This window comes from Helianthus annuus, chromosome 9 (genome assembly GCF_002127325.2).
Source record: "Helianthus annuus cultivar XRQ/B chromosome 9, HanXRQr2.0-SUNRISE, whole genome shotgun sequence".
Classification (NCBI taxonomy): Eukaryota; Viridiplantae; Streptophyta; class Magnoliopsida; order Asterales; family Asteraceae; genus Helianthus; species Helianthus annuus.
The window spans coordinates 27,175,548-27,199,166 of record NC_035441.2 but is presented as its reverse complement, the minus strand read 5'-3'; the positions used below and the strand labels follow the sequence as shown (position 1 = coordinate 27,199,166).

The following is a 23,619-nucleotide window of genomic DNA, read 5'->3' as shown; positions in this document are numbered from 1 at the left end:
TTTGAATGTTTACTTTATTTTTATTTAAAAATAACAAAAATGTTCTAGAGTAGTTGAAATGAGTGCTGCCAATGATTTTGTGGTGTTAAGGTAATTTAGGGTTAAAATATTGTATCAGTACAAGAAAGCAGTGCACCCTCCACCCTAAGAGAAGGGCGGTCCCATTTAAAACGATGAATTTAAGCTTAAACACCCCCCCTTATCTTCTTTTATCTTATCTTCCTCTCTCTCTCTCCATAAAAATAACTCCAAACTCTAGAACACAATTTTTCTTTACTTCCTTTCAAATCTATTCTCCTCTCTCCTTAAATGAAACTCGGAAATACAACATAAACAAGGGCTTAGATAAGGAGATCCCCTTCCCCATTCTTCTTTATCCTTGCAATGGAAAAGGTAATAACGAAGAAAAAGACTACCTTGGGTACATAATCCTTCCAAGTTAAGGACTAGTGATCTCCCAACTTTGCAATGCAGATGATCTGATATTCTATGGAAGTGGTATATGACAAATGTTAAGAACCTTGCGAGGATCTAAGATGTTTTTTTTTTCTTGCTTCAGGCTTTAAAGTCAAATATAGAAAAAGCAATGTGTTTTGGGTAGGAGTGGGGGACTTGATGGTAGAGCATAGAACGAACCTCCTCAACTACAAAGCTGGAAAACTCCCATTTATGTACTAGGGGACTATGGCGGGAGAAAATATGAAGCTAATGAAGTACTGGATACCGGTGTTCAAGCTTAACTCCAATTAAAGGTAAATTATATGAAGGTAAACACTCCAATTTTTTGTAGTGCGAATTTCTTGTAGTGCCAATGTCGCTCGCGCATTGTATATGCTCTTGCTGCAGGACACATTGTCGAGGTTTGACTACTTAATGGTTGACAATATGTCTCGTGGGGCCATGTTCTAACGTCCGAGCTGCCACAGTGTCCTTTCTTCATCTGGGTTCAGCCTCATAATGTATGGACGACCCACAAGATATTCAACAAGTTCATGATAATGAAGAAGTATATACTATATAGTAAGTTTTGATGGAATATTACGTCTCGTCAAATAATTGACTCGTATACCGAGAAATATTAGACTTAGTCAAATAATACGCATATGTTTCGAGGGATATTATGTCTAGTAAAAACATCACATGAATTGAGGAATCTTAGGTCGAGTCAAATAACTTAAATATTGATTTTTTTTTAATTTACCTTCTATATGACCCGTATACTTGTATACTATCATATAACATCCATACGACCCACATTCTGAAAAAGAATTTAATAAAAGTATACGACATGTATACACCTACATGGGCCGTATATTGACATGTGTATATGCTTGTACAATAAGGGCATGTTTGGCTAAGCTTTTTGACTTATCCTTCTCAGAAGGACTTCTCCTTCTCAAGAAGTCACAATTTGTGACTTCTCCTTTTCTCCTTCTTGAAGACAAAAAAAACCTTGAAAAAAGTCCTTATCCTGCTTGTGTTTGGCTAAGCTTTTCTCATCTTCCAATAATGTTTGGGTAAGGTTCTCCTTCTCAAAAGGACTTTTAGCTCTATATAAGTCAATAAGTCATTTTGAGAAGGAATCCCAAACACCCACTAAGACTGATACAAGTATTAAGTATACAGGGTATCAAAATAATTTTTGGTTGTACAAATAGCAGAATCCTAATCTATTATATATAATAAACATGATAAATAAGGGCTTATGTGGCATGATATGGGGGCTTGCAAAATGATGTGGCATCACCTTAGACAATCTAGAAATTGGTTGTGGCTCCAAAATTTCGGGTCTTTTTTTCTTGATATGGACATACACGGGATCCGGATTTTGACCCGAGTATATATTGTTTCTAAAGTTCTCTTTTCATTCAACAACAGGACATAACTCTTTTCTCTCTATCTTCCCTCTCAAAACCCTAGCGCAGCCATGTCTAAAGTGGAGATTGCTTGAAGTGGATTTTACGGCGGCGGATAAACACGAATCAAATGATTCTTCTTCACTCCGATTTTTTTATATGTTCTTTGACTCTATCCTTTTTTTAGTATGAAAACCCTAACTCGCATCTTTGAACAATCGATGCCATCCATCTTCTTGAAACCTGAATCAGTTACCCTAGGTTTAGATCATTCATTTTGTTGATTTTTCTTGAAATCCTTCTTCCAGATCATCCATTATGGGCCAGATCTGTTTCTTTTTGCTGCTATTGATAATCCTAAACCTCATTTTCCCCCAAAATACAACTTCATCATTTGATCATCGGTATAGTGTAGGAGATAATGCACTTTTATTCAGCAATATTATTGGTCCCTTGAACAATCCCGGGTTAGTAATATGTGTTTTTCTCATTTCTTTCACTTTAATATGTGAAAATGCCATGTGAGAAATCATTTATTTACTGTTAGAATTTTCTGTTTTTTGAAGATGATTTCGTTATTTTGTAGTTTGATAGATTGAATGATAGGATGATATATAGTCGGAGTATCGATTTCTGTCAGATTTGCTTTGTTATGCACTTTGGATGTTTATGTATGGACAACTGATGAGGTGTTTTTGGTTGTGGATTTTGGAAATGATCAAGGGATATTAAGTTGTTAGATGAAGTCAATGGCTGTTTTAAGACGGGCAACAAAAGAAGAAGGGTGAGAGAAGTGTAGCTCTGACTTCTTCAAAGAAAGTGGTGATTGTGGGTTGTAACGGGTCAGGTACACATAGTACTTTTCTTATTAGAACAAAACTATTGATGTTTCTTAATACGTATTTGCTATTAAACAGAAGAGAGATACAGGAGACAAATCGATAGAGAGGGACTGACATTGGGGAACTTCATATCAGGTATAGGTTTGTTTTTTATTGAGTCCCCTATAATAAAGATAGGGGGATTACTAGATTAGGGAGATAGCGAAATCTCGCTTCTTCTTTTCAATCAGAAAATGACTCATCTTACCCCATCATAGTCTGATTCATTTCTATGGTGGGTTTTGGAAACTAATTGGTGGCTATGGTGCTATAGTGAAATGAATCAGACTATGATGGGGTAAGATGAGTCATTTTCTGATTGAAAAGAAGAAGCGAGATTTCGCTATCCAGATGCCGGCAACTTTCGCATTTTCCATCTTTTTTCAGGTAAACCAGTCCACCTCAAATGACACAATTGATCGACCTAAAACCCTAAAAATTCTTACATCCAATTGAAATCTCATGATTACTTTGTTAACTGGTCTGTTTTTATTCCATTGCCAATGTGGTATCCAGTTTATTGTAAATGTATAGCTTTGATGTGTTAACAAAGTAATCCCGATGATTGAAGTTATCATCAATGCGTTTTTGACCATTAATTGATATAGGGATGTTTGAATGGGAGTTCTTAAAGTAATTATTACAACTATAAGAATCAATTTGTCATATTACCATTTAAAGTAAAAGATAGAGATGCAACTGTAGTTTTTCAAAATCTGTTTCTGGTCCAATATTCTATTATTTGACCTTAAAGAATCAAAATCAGAATCATATTTATGAACCTTAATTTTTGGCTGCACATCCAGTTACCCCCTTATTATTTTGCATACCCACTTTGTATTGTAAGTAGTTAAATGCCAGAATTGTGTAATAGGATATATAACGACAGATAAACAATGTGTGACTTTCAGTGGTAAAGGTTCTGATATGGAGTCTCCTGAAGATGAGTTGACTCATTGGTGATGAAGAGAAGCCTAAACATAATTATTATTTATTTATCATTAATAAGAGTATAAAGCGTTATTGTCATGTTCCAGTGCCGTCAATTTCCAAATATTCAGATGTTGAATTGCGGTCTGATGAGCTGGAGATACACTCAAAGGTCAAAGTCCCTTCATTCGAAAAGCTCGGATGGTGTAAGATTACAGGAAATTCAGATATCTGTTCTGCAACATTGCAAAATAAGAGGTACTTAATTACCGAATTTGGCTGTTCTCGCAAAACTGTAACCTTCAAAAACGTTTCTTGCATACTTGAAAAATATTATATTATATTCTCTTCATTCACAACTACATTCTTATAATGATAAGAGATAAAATGTAACACCTCGAAATTTTGTGTCCAATAATGTATTGACACGTGTCATAAGTTTACACGTGGTATTAAACACTAAATAAAGGACCAAAGTTGACAAACATTGAAAGTATGTAACTTCGAGGGTTAAAAATGTCAACGAGGGATAAATATACTGTATAGTAACCCCAAATGATGCTCGTACCTTCAAACGAATAAATCATGGATCGTATGGAACGAATTATGGGAGAAAGTGAGGAATTACAAACTACAGGGGCCAAGTATGTCAACATGTTTAAGTTATACCTCTGAGTGACCTTTGGGCATACCCGAGGGTTTGTAATGGTAAATTATACTCACTAGAATGCGCAATATAAATTTCGCGAAGTTCCAATTCAAAACGAGAAAGTTATGATCAAATTCGTTAAAAAGGGTTAAAAGCGTCAAACTTTGAAAATTAAGACTTTTCTGGTAATAATAAATTAACCAAGGGTTAATAAGTTGGGTAAAAGTTCCGAGGCCCTTATTCGTAAATAAACGAGGCCCAAAACGCAAAGTTACCCCTTCGAAACCGAAAGGCCAGGGCAATGATGGCAAAAGATTTGAAAATCTTGGAAATCAAGTCTCAGGCGGGCCGCGTTAAAGATCTGAGTGATCTTACGCGGGCCGCGAGCCAGGTGCAGATTCGTTTCCTGACATTGGGATTCAGGCGACCCGCGTAAACGATACATGAACTCTTACGCGGGCCGCGTCAAAGCCCCAGTTGCAGAATTTGGGGACAGGTTCACTGTTTGCTATTTTAACCGCCTTAGAATGCCATTATGAGAGCATGGGCGCCCCCTAAACGACCCCTAGCACCCAGGGACACATGTTGATGATCAAGGAGCCCTTGTAGCCTTAGTTGTGATGATCTTGTGCTTCCATTTTCACTATAAAAGGCCATGAGTTGTGCACATTGTAACCACACCTCAAACCTGCTTTCTTGATCACTTCTGGAGCTCAAGAACACTCTCTACTCATCTCTGGTCGTGCATAGGACTTCAGTAAGTATGCCTAACCCTTTGTGGTTTAGTTTTTACATAATTATAGCTTGAAAGTCAATCCGTCGTAACTAACGATTGACTTAACGATAAATCACAAATGGTCCAGTGGTTTGTCGAATCAAAGGTAGTTATATGTTGGTAATCATGTGGGCTTTAAACCCCTAAAAGGGCACCCTCTGATTCTCACTCTAACTAGTCCAAATGTCGAGTCAAACTTGCTTAGAAAAAGTCAACAGAATGCTATTTTGCGATTTTATGCATAATCAGTAATATAGATAGCGTGTAACCTGTTTTAACACTCATATAACATGATAATAAGTATATTAACTAGTCTAAGCTTGTTTGATCCGACCATTTGCTATATAAACCCGGTTCGGAACCAAAAGTCGCAAAACTTTGACTTTTGCGTTGACTCCAGTTCTGACCCGGTTTAGTATGTTTTAGATATGCCTTAGGACTCTCTTAGGACCAGGTTACATGATGGTATGACCCTCTGTGACCGGTTCGTTGTTTGTCCGAGTCTTTAGCGCATTTCCGTTAAATGCTTAAAAGTTGACCGTAACGCCCTTTTTACTTTAAAACGAGAATTTTGGACATGTGAAAGGACAATAACCTTAGTTACTGATTTCTAAGCATGTCCCTAAAATTTCATATCAATCCGAGGTCTAGAATAGGAGTTATGCTAAATAGCGCAATTAAAGAAAACTTTTGTAATTAACGACGCATTTAGCATAAAGCCTATCTAAACCCAAATTTCGACACCAAACCTTTTACACACTGATGTAAAATAATATTTTGGGATTTTTAAAGATTTTTAATTATTTTTAACCTGCTCATAACCTGCGGTTATGGCATCGGTTCGGTAATTACCGAATTTACCTTTTTTGGACATAACTTGAGTTCTATAAGGTATTTTGACCCGATTCCAGTTGCTACTGATTTTATATAATAAATAAAGTATTATGGACTTTATAAACTGTTCGGAAAACTCAGATTTCCTGCAGAACTCAGAAACCTCTTTTATAATCTTTAAAAGTGACCGAAATACCCCTACGGGGCATATAATGGATTTAAACTCGTTACGGGCATTATGGAAGGTATCCTACTGATACCACAACCTCTTTAAAGCATATTGACTTAGGAAACCTGTGTAGGACTCTTACAGTTACCCGTTACACCTTTTTGCGCGCACGGTTCGGGTTATGTAACTAGTTTACATAAACTAGCCGAAGCGGGTCAAACCTTATCGTTTTTACCCCAAAATCCAGAGTGTGGTTATATTACCCATATAAAACAAGTCTTCAAACTTGTTGGGTCCAAACCACATTCCATTCCCGGTTTTCGCCTTTCACGCGACTAAACCGTATATATCCTTTGAAACTGACCGGTCTAAGCTAAGGCTAAATTAAAGACCCGTTAGGATTCTAATAGTTTGTTTAAACCTTCGTTCCAGTATAGGAGACCAGTAAAAGAAACTTGCATTTGTTATTAAGGATATTACTTGCTCAGATAAATACTTTTAACTTATTTTCCGTTATACAGGCTTGGGTTACGGTATATAAAATACCGCTTGGTCGGGCATTAAATCTTCCATCGTATGGTGGTTAATTGAATAATTTAATCGGCCATTTAAAAAAAACGTTTTGTTGGCTTTACGCCTTTGGGAGCTTAATGACCATGTCCCGGATATCCTTGGCATCATTTTATGAAATGGCCATGACCTCGACACGCGGGTGTAGGCGTACACCCGACAATGTGTCTATATTATTAAAGGTATAACCATTGGTTTTCCCGCCATGGCTTTTATGCTTTGTGGCGTGTCTATTAACCTTAAACCCGGCACGACCCGGGCGACCGAACGCATAGTGAACAAGTAATTCTTTTACAAGATTTAATTGATAAATTATCCCAAGTTATAAAGAGTTTGTGCCTTGTGCATTCAAATCAATTTTATTAAACATTTTTCAAAAGTGTCGGTTGAATGTATTTACCAGTGTAAACTGACGTATTTTCCCCAAAAAGATTAATGCAGGTTCTATTCGTAATAGGCTGGCCACTCCTTAGCATCGTTAGAGTCTCGCAAGCTTGGGATGCCAATATCTGTTGAAAAAATATTTTATATTTTATTTTGATCCCCTGTGGATTATATTCCGACGATGGTGATACTTGGATATTACATTCGATAGTTGGAATATATCTATCTTTATGCTTCCGCTGTGCATTTATATATTGTGTGATTGACTATATTGTTGCCAACTACGTCACGGTAATCCCCCACCGGGCCCACCGGTGATACACGTGGAAATCGGGGTGTGACAGGTTGGTATCAGAGCCAACGTTGAGTGAATTAAACACTAGTCCTTTGTGTTTAATCTCAATGACACAATTGCACATACTTGAGTCTAGACAAGAACATAGGACAAATTCGAATTGTTATTCCAGTTTGTCTTTTATCGTTTATTATGATTTAAAGAATTGTTAAGCAGGAAATATGCCACCAGCGATTAGAAGAGGAGGAAGAGGCAAAGGGCCGATGACTACTTATAATGATCATGAGGCCGGACCTTCGAACATGCATGCTCCTTCCAGCACGAGGAGCGAAGAACCTCAGAGACGTAGAAGAAACCTCTTTTAGCCAGCAAGACGGTCTACCTCACACAGCTCGAAACCTTCATACCGTCACTCTTTTGGACCAAATTCAGAGAACGATCCCAGTAACCCTCAACCTTCGTTTATACCTCTCCAGCGTTCTGTTTCGCACCGTTCCTATGGAGATCCTACTCCTTTCTTCCAAGGCCAGTTCAACCCGACTGATTATGTCCAAGAGCCAATAGGTTATAACCCTTTAGGACCTGAAGACCATTTCTCCGAAGATAATGCGGTAGATATGGACGAGGACACGGATCCCATAGAACCTGCGCGCGGTACTCCCACACACCCTATTGAAATCTCTGACGGATCTTCTTTCCACAGAACACCCTATCAAGGTCCAGACAGTTTCCAAGCGCTATTCAACCAGCATGAATGGTATTTTACGCCCTCTCATCAAGCATCGCCTCATCAGCAGTAGCAGCAGGATCCCTCCGAGGATCCGCGTTTCGTGGCTGTCACGCCACCGCCTCCTCCGCCACCAGTTCAGCAAGCACCTCAAGAGCCGCCAAGGTGTAGGAGATCAGGTGCACGTATGTCCACTCGAAGAGGGGAATTTCATTTCAGCACCCCTCGACACTCCAGTGGTAGTCATTATCCGCCACTGCAAGATGAAGGGCCTTCAAGCCCTATCCAAGAGGCGAATTTTGCGCCAGTTGCACCACCTTCGCCACCATTTGGTTATGATAACCCAATACCTGCGTACGCCGGTCCCTCAGCGTACAACCCGTTTGAGCAGCCGTCTCTGTGACAACTCGTATTTCAAGCCCGTTTTTGTATCGTGTGTAACGTATGTGAACTTGGCTGACTGCTTAAATGATTAATGTTATGACATGTGATTATATGAACTTTGTGAATAATGAACGTTATGTGTTATATGTGTTACGTGTATGTATGATAAACAAACCAAACCGCACAACATTAGCTCAACGCACAAGCCCTTTGGGCCGTATAGCTTGCAATCGGACTTCAAGGGGCAGCCCAAGTGAGGGCCGGCCCACTTCTCTTGTACGTACAAACACCCACCTCTAGGGTTGTTCTCCCATTTTGTTACAACACCCACACACACAAAACCCTAGCTCTCCCTCTCCCTCTCAAACCCGACGGCAAGCATTCCCCTTCTCGCGAAGATCGTTCCTTGAATCGGATCACCTTTTGTCAATCGGTTAGTGTTTAATATTGATGTTGTGTTGAATGATGTTACGTGTTCTTGGATTGTTTGCATCTTGGTTTGGATAGTAAGTTTGTAATCGGCTCACACATGTACATCGAGTATATTCATGATAATCGGGTATGCATATTACGAATTTAAAACTCAATGTCTGTTAATCGGTTGATGTGTGTTCTTAAAATCGGTTTGTATGTGTGTATTAGAATAGGTTCATATTAATCGGATGTTATGCCATAGATCTAGATTCATGCATTAAAAACTGATCGGCTATGAAGTTGTTATGTGTAGGGTTGATCCGATTGATTGTTGATGAGTATGTTGTTGTTGTTGAATGTTTTGATTAGGGTTCATGAGAAACCGGTTGATAATTGGCTGTTTGATCGATATTATGTTAACCGAATGAATAGATATTGTGTTGATTGACTGATGTAAAACTGGAAACTGTTAAATAATTGTAACCGATTCGCATAACATCCGGAATGTTTAAACAATCGCACAAGTTCAAATTATACAAAATCAGATCACACAAATCTGATCCGAACGCACAAGAGACCCACGCTCGCACAAGGGTACTGAACCGCACAAGCTATCGGGTTGTTTAAACTGTTGGGCCGGGGGCATGTTGGGTTGGGCTGGTCGGATCGCACAACCCAAGTGGAACGCACAAGGCTAGTCCGATCGCACAAGATGGTTGGGCTCGCACAAGTTCACGGCCCAACCATCCGAGTCGCACAAGCTGAATTGTTATTAGGCTGTTGGACCGAACAAGCCCAAAGTCAGTCGCACAACCCGATCGCACAAGACGAACTGGACCGCACAAGATTGTTGTTTATTTGTTATTTGGGCTGTAGTGTTGTTAGATAATTATTGATTTGTTATTGGACCGAACAGGCCCAAGGCCCACCCGCACAAGGCCTATCAATTGCACCAAAGCTAACCGGACCGCACAAGTTCACTTATGTGTTATATACTTGGGCCGAGTACTATTGGGCTGATAATTATTTGCACAAGTTGAATGGATTGCCTTGATTATAAACTGTTGACATGATCTATACGTGTTTGTAACGTGTTAACTCTGTGTAACCATACGTGCTTTACTTGAACCAAACCTGACTCGTATGATAAACATGCTAGGACGTGGTTGATCACATTGTAGCTTAACTGAACCTTTTCGTGTATCATACCGAGCAACCCCAGGTGAGTTCATTGCATTTTCTCAAGCATGCGTCCCGGTGGTTTGGGACAACTGGTAAACATTTGGAAGGGAAACTTGGGGTAAACAACTGGAACATAGAAACAATCATCTACCGGATTGCCTGTAAGGCAATGGGGTAATTAGTTGATGGCGCTATTAGGTTTGGCACCCTCACACCGGGCCGTAAGGACGGGCGTGAACTAATTAATGGGACAACTTGTGAATACAACGCGGATATAAGACCTCCTACAGCTTGTCAAGGTTGTTTGATACCTTGACTTTGACCAATGCCTGGTTACGGGCATTGGGGTTAGGCATTCCCATCATTGACGCTGCATACGGTACAATAATCAAATCGGTCGTTAAGGGGTACCCACTCCCCGGATACACATGGGCACACTCCCTAGGGTATCTAACATGAGCAACATCGTAACGCAACATTGAATTGCATTAACATACATCTGGTAACTCAACACGTTAACGAAACCTTGAACTCACCAGCGTAGTCTGACACACTTGTTTGCATGCTTGTAGGTCGTTAATCTTGGAACATGGACTTGCTATCTGGGAGTGCTGGAGTGGTCATGGATCGAGACTCTTGGATTCACTTATAAACAATACATTGATTTTGGTTATTATTATGGAGTGATTGCTAAACGATTACATGCTTCCGCTACACAACTTTTGAGAATTGATATCATATTGACATCTTATTTTAGTAATTAATGTCATGACTTATTTAAATATTTATCTTTGGTTCAATGTGATTGGTGGCTCGAACTCTGATGCGTAACACGCCTCGCGGGGTTTCCGCAGGTGGAATTTTGGGGGTGTTACAGTTGGTATCAGAGCCACTGGTTATAGTGAACTAGGTTTTAAAACGTTTTTGTAAAACCAAACTATAACCGAACACCTTCGAAAATCGATCATGACACTCAGCTCCAGATTGCAAGGTTCGTCTTTCGTATACTCATTGTACTACGTAACTAGTGGACACTTACATGTGATATTGCATGCTGGTGCACGTTAAACACGATAGTATGAACTTACGTATCCCATGCACGTGTTATATGACTGATAGGGTGGTAATTCCCTAAACATTCGTGACTTATGTTATGTGATTCTCTCTGTTTGCTATTCGAGTTGGGGGAACCATTCGACATGAGTTAGGAGGAGCTGAGATGAGCATGCAAATCACAATATTATTGTGGGTGCACACATAATAATAATGTGGGGTGCATGCGAGTCCCAGTGAGGCTTAACAAGTGAAGGAGGGGTTTCGCTCTGTTAATTGATCAGTGTGAAACGTAACAAACTAATAGGAGTCATAACAGTGATCGTCTCCTACTCGAATGTGACTTTCTCACCTCTCTCTAAATCCTTTTGAATCGCAATGTTATTGAGTATCACTTGAACGTCCCTTTGAACGCCTAGCGAACTAAGTAGAATGCTAGGTGCTTGTACGAACGTCCCTGAGTGGATGTTGCAGCATCCATGATTGGTTTAAATCCCTTTTCTTTCCCCCTCACTCCTCTTTGTTGTTGGAACTCAATATACTCACATCTCAGACCCTGAAGGGAGGTCACACCTGCGACACTCTGGAAACCTACCGTGTTTTACCCAGTCAACTTGTAAGAACGATGGGCATAAGGGTAAAATATAGTACTCTACTGACTTCAGCATTTGAACGACTCCAATTGTTGACAATGAACATCAACGATTTGACTCCAAACGAATCCTTAATTCCAGTCAGCAACTTATGGGAGCCGACTTTTAGGAGTCAATCGAAACATAAACGATGACAATCGACCAGGATGTGGACTGTGTAACTTCCAACACAACGAGTAGCACCCTGGAACTTAGCACGAAATATGAAGAGATGGACGTCGTTGGTGAAGGATCGTAGAGTCCTGTTTCGAGCAACAACGTTAGAAGCAACAACTATCGTGACATCAAGGTACTTGTAATAGTAGCTTACAATATGGAAATGAAGGTGCCTACGGCATGTAATGGCAATTGATAATTCAAGACGACAACAACCAAGGGAGCGATGACAGTATGGTAGAAATCCGTGTGATTGTAACAATAACACCGGCAGTGGTGCTCGCGAAAGGATATTTAGGGTTGATGTGGGCGACGACAGGACAATAACAACATGGTAGTTTGGATGGATAGCAAATCGCTTCGGCTCGATTCCGTTTAACCCTGATGCTTCTTGAAACCAAATCTGTTATGAAACTGGCTGATGGCAGGTCAGCGGAAACCGCATATGTTAGTTGGGATGCAAACTCGATATTGCGGGGGACAGACATTCGACACCGGTGTTACCTCTGCTATCCTTGGCAGTTTCGGCGCAATAGTTAGTGTTGGTGGGTTATTAGGACATATCGCCCGGACGTACCCTGTGAGAAGAAATTTAGCGTCACTATATGCTCTAAAGTACCAGAGTGGTGAAAAGATTAGCATCATGTCAGTAATGACAGCCTCGAAAGCGCCTATGGAAGGAGGACCTCACTGTATTAGCAACTATATCTAATAGTCAGACTAAGTAAGATAGGATCGAGGACTCACCGATTGTTGTGACTCATCACAAAGTGCAATTGGAGGAGCTTTCAGGTCTACTACCACAACTATTAGTCAGAAACTCGGTGATCTCACGATTAGAGGGAGCTCCGAATACTCATACTCTTACCGCCTTACACCAGGAGGGTTGCAAGAACCGTGTAATCTACTACGAGAATTATTGCACAAGAGTTTGTTGGACCTAATTCTCACCTTGGGAAGCCCCAGTTATATCCGTGAAGATAAGCCTTTTTGTGTGTACGTACCAATTATCAAGCACCCATCGAGACGACAGTTGAGAACCGTTTTCCGCGGCCATGTATCGAAAACCGATCGACTAGTTACAAGAGACGAGCTTTCATTCGAGGATTAAATTACGAGCGCATTATTATCAGATGGAAATCCAAGGGAAGAAGGTTCTTAAAGAAGCTTACTAGACGCAATTCGGCCATACAACTTTGTACTCCATGACCTTTAGAGTGATCATCACACCAGCAGCCTCATGGATCATGCGAACCGACCATGCGATTGGGTGACATTTTGAACCCTTTTCAGGAGAAAAGAACATCATGGACAACTTTGTATCTTATTTGAGAGCTCCTGAGGGAGAAGCCACACCGCGCGAAGTCTTGATAAAAGTAACTTCTGAATGAGAGATGTACCCTTTTTGGGTCATATAACCAACGAAGTAGGAATGCACGTGAATCTCGCTAAGACCCGTTTTCTTTGGAAACTGATCGACACTAAAAGTCCTTCGAGGATACAACGATTTCTTGGTTCCGCTTGATTTATCACAGGAATTTCGAAGGTCGCATAGCTTAGATCCCTTTAGCACAACGGGGTGCCGTGTTCGCGAAAGACAGAACGAGAGGACGTCTCTTCAGCTTTCGAATCCTAATTCAGTAAAGTACTGAGCCTCATTTTTACCCAAGGGCATGGGTAATACAGTGGTATATCATTATGTTTTGAATCAGAGTCCCAGTTACACGTCGACGCAACATGAGAGAGTAACGACTCACGAAGAACTGCACGACACACAACTGGTGGTGGAAACCGTGGTCTTTGGAGTTACACGGAGGCATTACTTGGACGGTACCAAATGCGTTACTTAGACCGATCACGAGGGCCTTCCGTGTACTCTGGTTTCGAAAGAGCTAAATCAGTAAATGGCATCGTTGGATGGCACTTCTGGGTGGATTACGATTGTGGAACCTGAACGTGTATGGACTTTGCAGCTCGCCATCGACTCTAACCCACCTGACCCAACTCGTTCTGTACAAACTAGGGAACTATTGGGAGAGAATTTTCAAGTTGAGTCCATGCGGGGCATGGAAGAGCAACCTTGGTGAAACGAACGATATTCATTAACTCATAGAACGACTATAAATCTCATTTCACAGCAACGGTAGGGAAATTGTGGTTAGCAAAACACACCGGCTTCGAAAATTCTATTCAACTGGATTTTAAAGAAAGATGTTTGGACATGTAAATCTTGTACTGATGATTGGGCATGAAAAACCGTCTAACAATGTATGGGTATGACTGTTGACTTTGGGAAAAGTCAAGGCGAAGTATAAGAAACTGGCAACACCTATGTGGAAGATGGGAGCAGACTGCTATGAATGCTGCCACTAGTCTATTCACAACTCGAAATGGAAACACAAACAGTAACAATCGTTGATCGCTGAATGTGACCAGCACACCTCCTTGCAGTCAAGGGAATTGATGAGTCTTCTCAGCTTGTGAAAATTTCTCTGGAAGAGACGGATTATAGGCATGAGGTGCCAACTCCTATTACCTATTGGACTATACCTAATTTAAGGCGGGCATGGCGCACACTTTTGACTCACGTCTTGACATGAACATTGCTTATTATTGTAGGACAATCGAGCAAAGTGACGAACCATCTGAGCACACGAAGGCATGTTGTAAGTATGTGCATAACTGACTTTAGTAAACGTTTGGGAAGGACACTTATCTTGGGGAGAAACTCTAATGCAGCCCATGCTGAGGCATAACCTGGACAGTAACTCTAATCTCCTTGCTGGGCTAATGTAGTTGACAACGTAATCGCAGGTCCAGGACTTGAGCTCAAAACTCTCGAACATTGCTTAGATCGGAAATTGTTTGATGGCAGCGCATGAGCGCTAGGAAAACTGATTAGCTTAGGAAACACTGGGAGTTTGTTGTAGGCAAACGTGTCATATCGAAAGCATCACCCTGGGGGGGGTGCGGTATGCTATAGAAAACATGGCAAACTTACTTTACGACGCGTGAGACATTCGGATTACTGGAAGAAACGGTGACTTGGCTCACAAACTCAGGCTAATTGATGAAACGGGATAACTATCGTAATGGTATGTATGCCTTAGGTTTAAGGCAGTGGTTGCCCGATGAAACCCTGGTGATACCCTTACCGGAATTTTAGGTCATCAGATCAGTTGTATATATCTGGGAATCTATCGAAAGCATGGGCTAAGAAGTCAAGGTTCGCTAGCATGAGTCATATGACAATCATGAGGGCTTGTTAAAATTCGATACGTGGACAGAAGTTCACATAGGAACGGAAGGATATGTTAAAACTTCAATGTTCTCAATTGTTCAAGGGATTGAACCAACTCTTGATATCACTGGTGAATTTTGGGACGAAATTTCTTTCAAGTTGGGGAGGATGTGACACCCCAGGAAAACCAGCAAACGATATAACTTACTTAGCTTTAACTTATCTAGCTTTCTCAGTGAGTACGTACCAAATTTCGGGACGAAATTTCTTTTTAGTTGGGGATACAGTGACAACTCGTATTTCAAGCCCGTTTTTGTATCGTGTGTAACGTATGTGAACTTGGCTGACTGCTTAAATGATTAATGTTATGACATGTGATTATATGAACTTTGTGAATAATGAACGTTATGTGTTATATGTGTTACGTGTATGTATGATAAACAAACCAAACCGCACAACATTAGCTCAACGCACAAGCCCTTTGGGCCGTATAGCTTGCAATCGGACTTCAAGGGGCAGCCCAAGTGAGGGCCGGCCCACTTCTCTTGTACGTACAAACACCCACCTCTAGGGTTGTTCTCCCATTTTGTTACAACACCCACACACACAAAACCCTAGCTCTCCCTCTCCCTCTCAAACCCGACGGCAAGCATTCCCCTTCTCGCGAAGATCGTTCCTTGAATCAGATCACCTTTTGTCAATCGGTTAGTGTTTAATATTGATGTTGTGTTGAATGATGTTACGTGTTCTTGGATTGTTTGCATCTTGGTTTGGATAGTAAGTTTGTAATCGGCTCACACATGTACATCGAGTATATTCATGATAATCGGATATGCATATTACGAATTTAAAACTCAATGTCTGTTAATCGGTTGATGTGTGTTCTTAAAATCGGTTTGTATGTGTGTATTAGAATAGGTTCATATTAATCGGATGTTATGCCATAGATCTAGATTCATGCATTAAAAACTGATCGGCTATGAAGTTGTTATGTGTAGGGTTGATCCGATTGATTGTTGATGAGTATGTTGTTGTTGTTGTTGAATGTTTTGATTAGGGTTCATGAGAAACCGGTTGATAATTGGCTGTTTGATCGATATTATGTTAACCGAATGAATAGATATTGTGTTGATTGACTGATGTAAAACTGGAAACTGTTAAATAATTGTAACCGATTCGCATAACACCCGGAATGTTTAAACAATCGCACAAGTTCAAATTATACAAAATCAGATCACACAAATCTGATCCGAACGCACAAGAGACCCACGCTCGCACAAGGGTACTGAACCGCACAAGCTATCGGGTTGTTTAAACTGTTGGGCCGGGGGCATGTTGGGTTGGGCTGGTCGGATCGCACAACCCAAGTGGAACGCACAAGGCTAGTCCGATCGCACAAGATGGTTGGGCTCGCACAAGTTCACGGCCCAACCATCCGAGTCGCACAAGCTGAATTGTTATTAGGCTGTTGGGCCGAACAAGCCCAAAGTCAGTCGCACAACCCGATCGCACAAGACGAACTGGACCGCACAAGATTGTTGTTTATTTGTTATTTGGGCTATAGTGTTGTTAGATAATTATTGATTTGTTATTGGACCGAACAGGCCCAAGGCCCACCCGCACAAGGCCTATCAATTGCACCAAAGCTAACCGGACCGCACAAGTTCACTTATGTGTTATATATTTGGGCCGAGTACTATTGGGCTGATAATTATTTGCACAAGTTGAATGGATTGCCTTGATTATAAACTGTTGACATGATCTATACGTGTTTGTAACGTGTTAACTCTGTGTAACCATACGTGTTTTACTTGAACCAAACCTGACTCGTATGATAAACATGCTAGGACGTGGTTGATCACATTGTAGCTTAACTGAACCTTTTCGTGTATCATACCGAGCAACCCCAGGTGAGTTCATTGCATTTTCTCAAGCATGCGTCCCGGTGGTTTGGGACAACTGGTAAACATTTGGAAGGGAAACTTGGGGTAAACAACTGGAACATAGAAACAATCATCTACCGGATTGCCTGTAAGGCAATGGGGTAATTAGTTGATAGCGCTATTAGGTTTGGCACCCTCACACCGGGCCGTAAGGACGGGCGTGAACTAATTACTGGGACAACTTGTGAATACAACGCGGATATAAGACCTCCTACAGCTTGTCAAGGTTGTTTGATACCTTGACTTTGACCAATGCCTGGTTACGGGCATTGGGGTTAGGCATTCCCATCATTGACGCTGCATACGATACAATAATCAAATCGGTCGTTAAGGGGTACCCACTCCCCGGATACACATGGGCACACTCCCTAGGGTATCTAACATGAGCAACATCGTAACGCAACATTGAATCGCATTAACATACATCTTGTAACTCAACACGTTAACGAAACCTTGAACTCACCAGCGTAGTCTGACACACTTGTTTGCATGCTTGTAGGTCGTTAATCTTGGAACATGGACTTGCTATCTGGGAGTGCTGGAGTGGTCATGGATCGAGACTCTTGGATTCACTTATAAACAATACATTGATTTTGGTTATTATTATGGAGTGATTGCTAAACGATTACATGCTTCCGCTACACAACTTTTGAGAATTGATATCATATTGACATCTTATTTTAGTAATTAATGTCATGACTTATTTAAATATTTATCTTTGGTTCAATGTGATTGGTGGCTCGAACTCTGATGCGTAACACGCCTCGCGGGGTTTCCGCAGGTGGAATTTTGGGGGTGTTACAGTCTCGCACTCACTACAACTATAATTATGATGCCGACCCATACGTGGTAGCGGCTAACTACAACGCCCTCCATCCCGACAGACATCATGGGAATCTTTGGGGAGTAGATTACTCAGCTCATGAGTATCCAGCACCTCCTAGACCTCCGGTTCAACAACCGTCGCAGCAGCCACGTTTTTCCCCACCGGAGCAAGAACAAATCCTCCACCGTCTTAACCGAGTGGAACGAGACTTTGAGAAAGAATGTAAAAGTAATCGTGGATTCCTTAAAGGCCTAGCAAACCTACTAAAAGGGAGGAAGAAACGAGATCATTAGTCTCTTTATGTACTATAGTATTTACTATTGCAATCAAGTCCCTGCGAGGACATTTGTTTTTAGTATTTTAGTCCCTGCGTGGACATTTATCGTGTTTAGTCCCTGCGTGGACAATTGCATTTCAGTCCCTGTGTGGACTTATCTTTTAGTCCCTGTAAGGACATCTATCTATGTATTTGGTCCCTGCGTAGACTTGTTTTCTGTAAACCTCTGCGTAGGTATTTGTTTATTGAAAGTCCCGTTTAGGGCAGTATGTAATCATTATTATGATTTATGGAATGTTAAGTTATAAATTTCATCTCCGTCTTTATATGCATAAATATATGAAATAAATAAATCAAAAATCATTCCTTTTAAATAAATCTGCCTGTCAGTTATTAAATAAAGAATCTAAATGGGGAAACCTAGCCTGGTGTCATTATAAGACTCAGCCAAGATGGTAATACCCGATTAAAAGATTCAGATTCCTGTTAACCTCTGTAAACATGTTAACGTTCGTGACAGATGTGATTCGTTAAAATCGCACGCGTCATTCTTATATAAGAATCCTTCTAAGGATTTCAAAGCCCAATTTAATGATTGGTAAATCAAGGGTTAAGTCGTCAATAAAGATGACCGATTATCAAACATCCATTAGTGATGAAGTGCCTACGGGCCATACTTATTGTCAAATAAGACAAAAGACAGTTGTGGTCGATGACTCCCTGTCAGGAAAGGTAAAAGAACTATGGTTCAAACTTTCATGCCTTGATTCTCTGAAATCCTGGCTAATAACATATAAAACGTCCTTGTGACTAGGCTTTTGTGCCACTAACAATAATATTTGTAATTAGGATAAGTTATGTTCAAATCCTAAATAAAAGTGAGTAACAAATTAACCAAATATGGTCTATGTTTACCATGGTTAAATGAATTGCCATAAAAGACAATTCCATAATAAACTCCTAAATGAAATTCTGTCATATTCTTTGTAGCAGATCAAGATCTCGATGGCTGAACCGAATAATAGTCATTCGAAGGAGGATGTCAATGATAACGCCCAAATTCATATAACGGGCGCTGAATTGAAGGCTTTGGTAGACAACGCTGTGAAGACGGCCTTAGATCGTCAATATGAAGAGTACAGCGAGTCTCGAAGCAGGACCTTATCTACACCTCACTCAAAGCCAAAAACCCACTCTAAATCTCACAGCAAACCACCCTCGACTCCGTCTAAGCCTAAGAAGGACGACGATGGACACTTATCCAATGAGAATAGCGTCCACCCTAAGAAGAAAGTAGTCGATGACGCACCTCGCACCAAGGGTTGCACGTATAAGTACTTTGTCTCCTGCAAGCCCAGAGATTTTACTGGGGAGAAGGGCGCGGTGGATTGTATGACCTGGTTAGACGAAATGGACACTGTTGTGGACATCAGTGGTTGCGCTGAGAGAGACGTGGTGAAGTTTGTTTCACAGTCGTTTAAGGGTGAAACCCTAGCATGGTGGAGATCTTTGGTTCAAGCCTTAGGGAAGGCTGTTTTGTATGGGATGTCATGGGAGGAATTTATTGCTCTCATTAAAGAAAACTACTACCCTCAGCACGAGGTTGAGAAAATAGAATCTGATTTCCTATCACTGGTCATGAAGAACCTGGATTGCCAGGCATATCTCACGACTTTCAACACTCTGTCGAGATTGGTTCCGTACCTTGTAACACCGGAACCCAAACGGATCGCACGCTTCATTGGGGGTTAGGCCCCAGAAATAAAAGCTAGTATAAAGGCCTCTAGGCCTGCTACCTTCAGATCTGTGGCAGATATATCTCTATCTCTCACGCTGATGCAGTGAGGCAGAGATCGTTGAGAAACGCTGATAATGAGAAAAGGAAACGTGAAGATGATGATTCACGTAGATCCAGCAAGAAGCATCGGGGCAATCGTGACCACAAGAAGGGGTCAGAGAACAAGAAGAACGATCGGCAGTCGGGCGATAAGCCTTTGTGCAAGGTTTGCCAGAAGCACCACTTCGAAAGGTGCAGATTTGAAAAGAAATCCCAGCTGAAGGCGTGTGGGATATGCAAGTCCTCTGAGCATAGGACTCTTGAGTGCAAGAAACTCAAGGATACAACTTGCTATAGTTGCAACGAGAAAGGGCACATCAAGACTAACTGCCCGAAGATAGTGAAGAAGGCTGATGAAGGGAAAAAGACCAATGCGAGGGTCTTTCAGATGGATGTTAAAGAGGCTATCCAGAACGACAACGTTATAACCGGTACGTTTCTTATCAAAGATGTATTCGCAAGAGTATTATTTGATCCTGGAGCAGATAAATCCTTTGTGGATGATAAGTTCTGCGAGCTGTTAAAATTGCCTGTTAAAACCTTGAATATAAAATATGAAGTAGAACTAGCTGATGGGACTACGGGAACAGTCTCGACTGTTTTAGATGGATGTGTTATATCCATTAAGAATCACTCATTTCCTTTATCCCTGTTACCCTTTAAATTAGCTGGTTTCGACGTAGTATTGGGTATGGATTGGTTATCGCATAACCAAGCACAAATCATGTGCAACCAGAAACAAGTGGTAATCAAGACTCCATCTGGAGAACCGCTCACCATTCAGGGAGATACTCGACATGGATTGCCTTCACATGTATCCATGCTAAAGGCATCCAGATGTTTGAAGAAATGATGTGTCATTTATATGGCACATGTGACTATTGGGGAAGAGAGACCCAAGATTGAAGACATTCCAGTCATCTCTGACTATCCTGAGGTTTTCCCGGAAGAACTGCCTGGTTTACCACCAGATAGGCAAGTGGAATTCAGTATCGACATCATTCAAGGAGCCACACCTATTGCGAGAGCACCTTGTAGATTGGCACCCACGGAAATGAAAGAATTGAGGACGCAGCTAGATGATCTGCTGGCCAAGGGATTTGTTAGACCAAGTTCATCTCCTTGGGGAGCACCAATCCTGTTCGTCAAGAAGAAAGATGGTTCGATGCGGCTATGCATCGATTACCGTGAGCTGAATAAGGTTACAATCAAGAATAGGTATCCTTTGCCTAGGATCGACGATCTGTTCGATCAGTTGCAAGGAGCGAGTTACTTTTCCAAGATTGACCTAAGGTCAGGGTACCATCAATTAAAGGTCCAGGACGAAGATGTACACAAAACTGCATTTAGGACTCGTTATGGTCATTTCCAGTTCCTGGTGATGCCCTTTGGGCTCACCAATGCACCTGCCGCATTCATGGATCTCATGAATCGAGTTTGCAAGCCTTATTTGGATAAATTTGTCATTGTCTTCATCGATGACATCCTCATTTACTCCAAAACTCAAGCTGACCATGAGAAGCATCTCCGATGTATCCTCAAACTACTTCATCAAGAAAAGCTTTATGCCAAGTTCTCTAAATGTGAGTTTTGGCTACGAGAAGTCCAGTTCCTTGGACATGTAGTCAGTGAGCGTGGCATCCAAGTGGATCCCGCCAAGGTTGAAGCCGTCATGAACTGGCAGGAGCCAAAGACACCTACGGAGATTCGCAGTTTCCTAGGTCTAGCAGGATACTACAGACGCTTCATCGAAAACTTTTCAAGAATTGCTGCACCCCTAACTTCCTTGACCAGGAAGAATATAAAGTTCAATTGGGGCCCTAAGCAGCAAGAAGCTTTTGATATCCTCAAACAAAAGCTGAGCAATGCTCCAGTGTTGACATTGCCAGACGGAATGGAAGAATTCGTCGTATATTGTGATGCATCGCACACCAGGATGGGTTGTGTGCTTATGCAGAGGGGCAAGGTGATTGCCTATGCTTCACGACAATTAAAAGTGCATGAAAAGAACTACACCACCCATGACTTGGAGTTGGGTGCCGTTGTATTTGCACTAAAACTTTGGAGGCATTACCTTTATGGCATTAAATTTGTGATCTATTCTGATCACAAAAGCCTTCAACATCTGTTCAATCAGAAAGATTTGAATATGAGGCAGCGACGTTGGATGGAAACTCTGAACGACTATGACTGTGAAATAAGATACCATCCAGGCAAGGCCAACGTAGTCGCAGATGCCTTGAGCAGAAAAGAAAGAGTGAAGCCAATAAGAATCAATGCCAAGAGCATTGAAATCAAGAACAGCCTAAATGAGAGATTGTTAGCTGCACAGAAAGAAGATGTGTTAGAAGCTAACTATCCAAACGAAAAGCTAGGGGTAACCGAGGAGCAGTTATCCTATGGCAAAGACGGAATTCTGAGATTGAATGGAAGGATATGGGTTACTGTTTATGGATGTCTCCGTGACGTTATCCTTCAGGAAGCCCACAGTTCCCGATATTCCGTTCATCCTGGTGCTGATAAAATGTACCAGGACCTAAAGGCAAATTTTTGGTGGATAGGCTTGAAGAAGTCTATAGCCACCTACGTAGCAAAGTGTTTGACTTGTGCGCAAGTAAAAGCTGAACACCACAAGCCGTCAGGCTTGCTACAACAGCCTGAACTTCCCGAGTGGAAATGGGAGATGGTGACAATGGATTTCATCACCAAGTTGCCAAAGACAAAGAAGGGAAACGATACAATATGGGTAATAGTTGATAGACTGACTAAGTCAGCACATTTCCTACCCATAAAGGAGACTCATAGCTCCGATATACTAGCCCAGTTGTTTGTAGATAAGATTGTAGCCCTTCATGGCGTGCCTGTGTCTATCATCTCCGATAGAGATACCAGATACACGTCACACTTTTGGAAGAGTTTCCAACAATCTTTGGGTACACGTTTGAATTTCAGTACGGCTTACCACCCTCAGACAGATGGACAGATTGAGCGTACAATCCAAACGTTGGAAGAAATGCTTCGTGCATGTGCGAACGACTTAGGTGGCAGTTGGGATAACCACCTACCATTGGTCGAATTCTCCTATAACAATAGTTACCATACGAGCATTAAGGCTGCACCTTTTGAAGCTCTATATGGTAGAAAATGTAGAACGCCCGTTTGTTGGGCAGAAGTTGGAGATGTCCAGATGACAGGACCTGATATAATTTTTGAAACAACGGACAAGATTGTCCAAATTCACGATCGATTGAAAGCTGCCCGGGACAGGCAGAAGAGCTACGCAGATTTGAATCGTAAGCCTTTCAATTTCGAAGTAGGCGACAAGGTTTTGCTTAAGGTATCACCCTGGAAGGGGGTGATGCGATTCGGTAAGAAAAGGCAGATTAAGCCCGAGATATATTGGACCTTTCGAGGTAATCGAACGTGTCGGATCGGTTGCCTACAAATTAAACTTACCGGAAGAGCTCAGTGGTATCCACAATGTGTTCCATATCTGTAACCTAAAGAAGTGTTTCGCTGACGAATCACTGGTTATACCGCATACAGATGTACACATCGACGAAAGCTTAATGTTCGTTGAGAA

At 41.3% G+C, this 23,619-nt stretch overlaps 1 long non-coding RNA gene across 4 annotated transcripts; it reads left to right on the top strand.

The window, feature by feature from the left end:
* Positions 1–1,886: 1,886 nt before the first annotated feature.
* On the top strand, positions 1,887–4,029 carry LOC110877365. Of its 4 annotated transcripts, none has more exons than XR_004866789.1 (4): positions 1,887–2,323; positions 2,443–2,703; positions 2,774–2,833; positions 3,649–4,029. It is a non-coding gene; the product is annotated as an uncharacterized LOC110877365 (long non-coding RNA). The 4 variants fall into 4 exon arrangements; XR_002556983.2 differs by adding an exon at positions 3,012–3,124 and having other exon boundaries at positions 1,887–2,703; XR_002556980.2 differs by having other exon boundaries at positions 1,887–2,703.
* The last annotated feature ends 19,590 nt before the right edge of the window (positions 4,030–23,619 follow it).